This window comes from Callorhinus ursinus, unplaced genomic scaffold, assembly GCF_003265705.2.
Source record: "Callorhinus ursinus isolate GAN/ISIS: 27379988/994484 unplaced genomic scaffold, GSC_fseal_2.0 scaffold91, whole genome shotgun sequence".
Classification (NCBI taxonomy): domain Eukaryota; kingdom Metazoa; phylum Chordata; class Mammalia; order Carnivora; family Otariidae; genus Callorhinus; species Callorhinus ursinus.
Window position 1 is genome coordinate 1,116,401 of NW_027397153.1, and position 8,660 is coordinate 1,125,060.

Here is an 8,660-nt window from a genome sequence, read left to right on the forward strand (position 1 = left end):
ATAAGTAAAATCTTTAAAAAAAAAAAAAAAGGAAAGAAAAGTGAAAGAATGGATCAGAAGCAGCCCTTGAAGAAGTGGACAAATTCCTTGAGAAACACAATTCAATAAAACTGACACAAGAAGAAAAGTCCTATATGTGTGTAAGTAATGAAACTTGTTATTAAAAGCCTTCCCCCTCAAAAAACAAAAAACAAAAAAATCTCCCAACAAAGTTAAACTGCAGACCTAAATGGCTTCACTGGTAAGTTCTTTCAAACACTTAAAGAACAAATAACATTGATCTTACACAAACACTTCCAGCGATCAGAAAAAAAGGGGTATTTGCCATCATATTTTATGAAGCTTGCATAACCAAAACTTGAAAAAAATGACAAGAAATGAAAATCACATAATAATAATAATAAAGGGGGCAGGAAGGAACTTTGGAAGGTGATGGATATGTCTATGGTCTTGATGGTGGTGATGGTTTATACTTATCCCCAAACTCATCAAGTTATATACATTAAATATGTACAGCTTTTAACATGTCAGCTATAACTTAATGAAGTGGCTTAAAAAAGAAATGAAAATTGAAAAAATTATATATATGTTTAAATCTAATCCAGTGATATTTAACAATGATTAATACATCTCAACGAAGTGGGGTTTATGGGAAAATCAATTAGTGTAATTTGGCATATTAACAGGAAAAAGCTAGAAAATTACAGATACAGAAAAGGCATTTAATAAATTGTACTCCCACTTGATGTTAAAAAAAAAAACTCATAGCAAAAAAACAACCAAACTCATAGCAAACTTAACTTAGAAGAAAAGGCAACTTTCTTAGTCTGAATAAATAGTAGCTGCAAAAAAATCATTAATTTTTTAATTTAAATCATTATTTTTTAAATTTCCCCTTAGATCAGGAATAAGACAAGGATATCTGCTAGCCACACTTCTATTTAATACTGTCCTGGAGGTCCTAGATGGTGTAATCAGGCAAGGAAAACATAGAAAAGGCAAAAGGAGTAGAAATGAAGAAATAAAAACTATCATTTACACAAGACATGATTGTATACATAAGAAAGCCAAAAGAATCTACAAATAATCTGAACTAATAAGTGTATTTAACAATGTTGATATAAAGTTAAAATGTAAAAATCAATTTATATAGATCAAGTAAAAAAATTTTTTTAATTTACAATACCACCTAAAATCCATCAAATACCTAAGAATAAATTTAACAAAAGATCTGTAAGATCTTTACACTGAAAATTAGAAAATATTATTGAGAGAAATTAAAGAAAACCTAAATAAAGGTAAGGATATACTATGTTTATAGGTTAGAGTCTCAATATTGTTAATACTGGGGTGGTTTTTTTGACAAAAAGTAGGATTTATTGGTAGGCATGAATAGGGAGAGGGCAGTGCCAAAGTCCTCAGGAATGCAGAGACCACCATTTGTCCAAGTGGCCACAATTTGACCACTTAGCCATCTTGGATGAGCCACTTTTCAGCCACCATATCTTCAAATTCATCCACATTAAACTTAGTAAAGCCCCACTTCCTGGAAGTGTGGATCTTCTGGTGGCCAGGGAACTTGAACTTGGCCCTGCATTGGGCCTCAATCACATGCTCCTTTTTCTGCAGCTTGGTATTGATGGACATGATGACTTAGCCAATGTGGACCCTGGCCACTGTGCCCTGGGCTTTCCAAAGGGACCCTGTATACTTGTCTGAAGCCTAGATTGGAGATAGCATGAGGTCAGACATCAATGTCCACTGGGAAAGTCTGTCTCCAGGGTCTCTTAGGGCAACCCATACAATCAACAGGCTGCATACACTATCAAGGAAGGTAATGTTTGCAACCATTGTACACTGCGCCCCCATGGGGAACACTGTTAATATGTCAATTCCTCCTTGATTTATGGAGTCAATGAAATCCAAATAAAAACGTAGCAGGTTTGTTATGGAAACTGACAAGCCAATATTGAAATTTATATGGAAATGCAAAAGGCCAAGAATAGCCAAAGCAACTTTAAAGAATAAAGCTGAAGGAATTACACAACTAGGTATCAAGACCCACTATACAGCTATAATAAGACAGTGTGCTACTGGGGACAGCATAGATAAATACATCAATGAAACAAAATAAAAATATAGGAACAAACCACAATTATATAATCTCTTGATTTTTATATCTTTTTTAAAAGATGTTATTTATTTATTTGTCAGAATGAGAGAGAGAGAGAGCACAAGCAGGGGGAGCAGCAGGCAGAGAGAGAGGAAGAAGCAGGCTCCCCGCTTGGCGGGGATGTGAGGCTCGATCCCAGGACCCTGGGATCACAACCTGAGCCAAAGGCAGATGCTTAACTGACTGAGCCGCCCAGGTGCCCCTGATTTTTATATCTTTAGGATATATCCTACTGAGATTATTCAGAGTCAAAATTTACTTGAATTCTTTCTTCTGTGATTAAGTTATCAATCTGATACACAGTTAAGATCATCTGTTTCTGTATGCATTCAACTTAAGATTTGCTTTTCTTAAATCTCTTTTGGATATGTCAGATATTTACATGGTTCAAAATTCAAAACTATATTAAAAGAGTAGAAATTATTATTTTTTAAAGATTTTATTTATTTTAGAGAAAGATAGAGAGCATGAGTGGAAGGAGGGACAGTGGGAGAGGGAGAGAGAGAATCCCAAGCAGACTCCATACTGAGCGCAAAGTTCCCCTGATGTGGGACTCGATCCCAGGACCCCAAGATCATGATCTGAGCTGAAATCAAGAGTCAGATGCTTAACCGACTGAGCCACCAAGGTACCCCAAAAAAGTAGAAATTAAAGAACACACTGTTTCATAACCATAAAGTCAAAGAAGAAACCACAAAGAAAATTGCAAAATACTTTGAGAGGAATGAAAATGTAAACACAACATACCAAACTTATAAGATACAACTAAAACAGTATTAGATGAAAATTTATAGCTGTGAAGAACTATATTAAAAGAAAAAGATCTCAAATCAATAACTCAAATCAATAACCTAAACAAAAGGAAGAGCAAACTAAACCTAAAGCAAGCAGAAGGGAGGAAATAATAGAGATTAGAGCAGAAATTAATAATAGAAAGGTGGAAAAATAAAGATCAATGACACCAAAGGTTGGTTCTTTGACTAGGTCAACAGAATTGACAAATTTTTAACTATATCGACCAAGCAAAAAAGAGAGAAGATTCAAATTATTAAAATCAGAAATGAAAGAGAGAACATTACTATCAACCTTACAAAAATAAAAAAGGATACAGAAATAAAAAGGATACTATGAACAATTATATGCCAATAACTCAGACAACTTAGATGAAAGGGATCAATTCCTAGAAAGGTACAAATTACTGAAACTCAAGAAGAAATACAAAAATCCAAATAGACTTTTTAAAAAGCAGAAATTCAATTCGTAATTTAAAAACTATCCCCAAACAAAAGCCCAGGTCCAGATAGCTTCACTGGATTTCACAATCTCTTTCAGATAATAGAAGAAGAATAGAGATAATAATCTCTCAACTCATTCTATGAAGTCATTATTACCCTGATATCAAAACCATAGCCCTTTCATGAAGATGGTGCCGAAGGCAGAGAAGGAAGCCCCTGCACCTCCCAAAGCTGAATCCAAAGCAAAAGTTTGAAGGCCAAAAAAGCAGTGCTGAAAGGTGTCTACAGTCACACACACAAAAAAGAAGACCCACATGTCACCTACCGTCCAATGGCCCAAGACACTGCATCTCTGAAGGCAACCCAAATATCCTCAGTAGAGCACCCCTAGGAGAAACAAGCTTCACCACTATGCCATCATCAAGTTCCCCCTGACTACTGAGTCAGCCGTGAAGAAAAGAGAAGACAACACACTTGTGTTCATTGTGGACGTCAAGGTCAACAAGCACCAGATCAAACAGACCCGAAGAAGCTCTTTAACATTACTGTGGCTGAGGTCAACACCCTGATCAGGCCCAGTGGAGGGAAAAAGGTATATATTTGACTGGCTCCTGACTATGACGCTCTGGATGTTGTCAACAAAATTGGAATCATCTAAACTGAGTCCAGCTGGCTAAATCTAAATCTAAATTTTTTCACAATAAAAAAAATAAAGATATAGGGGTACCTGCGTGGCTCAGTTGGTTAGGCGTCTGACTTCGGCTCGGGTCATGATCTCAGGGTCCTGAGATCGAGCCCCGTGTCAGGCTCCACACTCAGTGGGGAGTCTGCTTGTCCCTCTCCCTCTGCCCATCCCCCCACTCATGCTCCCTCCCTCTCTCTCAAATAAATAAAATCTTTTAAAAAAGACACAGACATCACAATAAAGAAAACTACAGACCAATATCCATTATGAATATAGGCACAAAAATCCTCAACAAAGTACCAAATCCAGCAATATATAAAAAGAATTATACACCATCACCAAATGAGACTTAGCTCAAGAATGCAAGGCTGGTTCAGCATATGATAATCAATGTAATATGCCATATCGATAAAATAAAGTGAAAAAACACATGATAATCATGATAGACACAGAAAAAGCATTTGACAAAATCTAACACCCCATCAACAGCAAACTAGGAATAAAAGGAATCTTCTTCAACCTGATAAAGGACATCTATGAAAACTGCGTGTGACTGGATATTTCACCTAAAGATCAGGAACAAGACAAGGCTGTCCACTCTTATCACTTCTGTTCAATGTTACACTGGAGGTTCTATAAAGGGTAATTAGCCAAGAAAAGAAATAAAAGGCATTCAGATCATAAAGGAAGAAGTAAAACTATATTTTCTATCTCCATACATAGATGTTATCTTTTATATATAAAATCCTAAGTAATCTGCTAAAAAACTATTAGAACTAATAAATGAGGGGCAACTGGGTGGCTCAGTCAGTCAAGCATCTGACTCTTGATTTCAGCTCACATCATGATCTCGGGGTCATGAGATTGAGCCCCACATCGGGCTCTGTGCTCAGCATAGAATCTGCTTGAGATTCTCTTTCCCTCTCCCTCTGGCCCCTCCCACTCGTGCTCTCTCTCTCTCTCTCTAATAAATAAATAAATCTTTTTAAAAAACTGTGCATGGGATCTGAATAGGCTTTTCTCTAAAGAGGATATAGAATTGACACATAAACACATAAAAATAAACATAGAATAAACACATAAGAAGATGCTCAACCAAAACAACCATTAGAGAAATGCAAATCAAAACCACAATGTAATACCACTTTATACCCACTAGAATGACCAGTCTGAAAGACAGAGAATAACAAATGTTGGTAAGGATTTGGAGGAATTGGAACCCTCATACATTGCTAGTTTGGCAGTTCTTCAACATGTTAAATACAGTAGTACCACATGACCCAACAATTCCAGGTATATACTAGATATACACTCAAGAGATACAAAAACACACAAAAAGTTGTACATGAATGTTCATAATCTCATTATTCATAACAGCCCAGAATTGGAAAGAAGCAACTCAAATGTCCATGAAAGTAATGAATGGATAAACAAAAGGTGGCAATATCCACGCAGTAGAATATTATTGAGCCATTAAGGGGCATGAAATACTGACACATGCTACAATCTGGATGAACCTTGACAACATGATGCTCAGTGAAAGAAGCCAGACACAAAAGACCACATATCACATGACTGCATTTATAGAAAGTATCCAGAATAGGCAAATTCATAGAGACAGAAAGTATGTTAGTGGTTGCCAGGGGCTGGGGGAGGTAAGGCAAGGGGATAAGTGCTAATAGGTATGGGGTTTTTCTGGGATTGATGAAAATATTCTGGAATTAGATGGTGGTTATTGATGAAAAACTTTGTGAATATACTAAAAACCATTGAATTGTACACTCTGAAAGGGTGAACTTTATGTATTGAATTATATTTCAATAAGGCTATTTAAGAATACTATGCTAAGAGATACTCAGAGAAGTTTTATCCTCATCCCTGTTCCCTTTACCCTATTTCTACCCGCCTCTTCTACGTAATAATTTTGCTTAGCTTCTGGTTTATTCTTCTGTGTCTTTTTGTAAAACTAAGTATATATTCTCATTCCCTTTTCTTTCTTACACAAAAAGTAGCATACTATAAAAACTCTCTTGTGCCTTGCATTTTTCACTTAATAATATAGCCAGGAAATTACTCTATGTCAGCTTGTAGAGCTCTTCCTTATTCTTTCTACAGAAGCACGGTAGTCCATCAACCAGTCCCCTATGGATGGTCAGTTAGGTTATTTCCAACATATTGCTATTACAAACAACGCTGCCATAAATAACCTTGTACATATGTTGTTTCATATTTGTGGAGGGACATCTTCAGGCTAAATTACTAGAAGTGAGATTGCTGTGTCAAAGGATAAAAATCTTGCTAAACCTTTCTCCATAGGAATCATTTTATAACGATTCCATACTCCCACTAGCAATGTTTGAGAGGGACTGTTTTTACAGAGTATTGCTCACAGAATGTGATGCCAAGCTTGCCAAAACTCCTCCATCTTCACTCTCAACTAATAATGTTGCTTCCTACTTCAATGAGAAAACTGGAGTGATAAGAACCTCCACAGACTCCCACTGCCACAGCCTTTCTTTGTGCCCACACTCTCTGCCATCTTGCCTATTGCCGAAGATGAGTTTTCTTGGCTCCTGGCTAATGCCATTTAGGTATCAGATCCCTCCATTCTCAGCTAGTTGAAGCACATGATTCCAACAAGTTTGCGCTCTCTCTCCTATATCATCAATGTTTTACTCAGTACTGGGTCTTTCCCATCAGCATACAAGCATGCTGTTATTTCTCCCACGAGAGAGAGAGAGACTTCTTTTAGGATGAAGACACTTGAGCAACATAGAGATGGGAAGGGAGAGGAAAAAAAAATACTTTCTGCTCTTAATGAAGACAATGGAGATATTCTCTGTTGATGATTTTGAAGTACACTCACCTGATAATGGTGCTTTCACCAGTGGCTCTCAAATTTTGGTGTGCATCAGAATCACCTGAAGGGCTTGTTGAAGTATAGATTTCTGATTCTGTAGGTCTTGGGGGGGGTGTGTAGGCGCTAAGATTTGCATTTCTAACATATCCCCCAAGTGATACTGACCTTGCTGTTCCAGGAGCCTCACTTTCAAAACTGCTGCTTTACTCCCTCTCCTTCCACTTGACATACCATGTCTTAATTCAACACAGTCTTCATGAATTGTGCATTTGTCAATAAACTTCAAATAGGGAAGTGATCTCCTTTTTTTCCATTATGAAATACACTACCTTAAGAAAACCACACTTCTCTTTACCTCAGTCCCCACCACCTACCAACTACTGCTTGATTTCTTTGTTCCTCTCTGAAACAAAATCTCTCAAAAGAGTTGCCTGTATTTGCTGTCTCTAATTCCTCTACCTAGCCTTCCTTAAACTCAGTGTGAAGCAGGCTTTCACTCCATCCACTCCACCACACCGTTCTCATCAAGGTCTACAATGACCTCGGTATTGATAAGCCTTCAAGTATAAGCTCTCATCTTATTGACCTATTGGCAGCATTTGGCCATGGATCACATCTTCCTCTTTTTCTCCCTTGACCTCCAGAACACTAGACATGGGGTTTCCCTCCTACCTCACTTGAAACTCCCTGTCTCCTTTGCTGGTTCTCCTCTTTTTCCCTACATAAATTTTGGTAAGCCCCAAAGATTACTCCTTGGTCCTCTTCTTTATCTTATTCATTCTATCCTGTGGCTTTCAATACCATCTATAGGCTGACAATTCCCAAATCTTTATCTTGCAGCCCTGGATTCCTGACTCCTATATCCAATGACCTAGTCAACATATCCACTTGAATATCTAATAATCATGTCAAATTCAACATGGCTAATTCCTGTTCATTCCCTCAAATCTGCTCCTCCTATAGCCTTCCCCAGATCAGTACTGAGAGAAACTCCATCCTTCCAGTTCTTCCCAGATTACTCTCTCTTATACCTCACATCCAATCTGTTAGGTAATCCTATCAATGCTTCCTTCAAAATATCCCCAGAATCAGACCTTCTTAATGTCACTTCTCACCTGATTTCACTCTGGTTTGACCTACCTACATTGCTGCAACAAGCTCATCACTGGTGTCCCTGCTTCTCCTCTTGCCATTCTAAAGTCTATTCTCAACACAACAACCTAAGTGATTCTATGAAAATACAAGCCAGGTCCCATCTCTCTTCTGCTCAAAACCCCACACCAGCTCTCATCTCATATACAGAAAGCCCAAGTCCTCACCATGGCCTACAAGACCCTATCTGTCCTCTGGCCCTGCCCACCGCTCTCACCTCCTCACCTCCTACCCTTCCCCTTGCTCTCTGAATCAGCCACACAGGCCTCTTTGCTGTTCCACAAACAGGCCAGGCACATTCCTGCCTTGTGGCCTTTGCTGTAGCTGTGCCCTCTGCTGGAATGCACTTCCCGTGGATATCAGCTCAGCTAATGCCTTCATATCTTTCCTCATATTGTCCCTGCTTAATGAATTCTATCCTGACTATTCCGTAGTGCAATCTATGCCTCCCCTCAGTGAACCCCTCTCCTTCTCTCCTTTTTTATTTTTTCCACAGTATTTATGATATTCTAACATACCACATAATTTATTTATTATGCCTATTGTTTCTTCTCT

At 37.9% G+C, this 8,660-nt stretch overlaps 1 pseudogene; it reads right to left on the reverse strand.

Annotated features, from left to right (window-relative positions):
* Nucleotides 1–1,769: 1,769 nt before the first annotated feature.
* On the reverse strand, nucleotides 1,770–1,892 carry LOC112817800 (small nucleolar RNA SNORA70; annotated as a pseudogene).
* Between the last annotated feature and the right edge of the window lie 6,768 nt (nucleotides 1,893–8,660).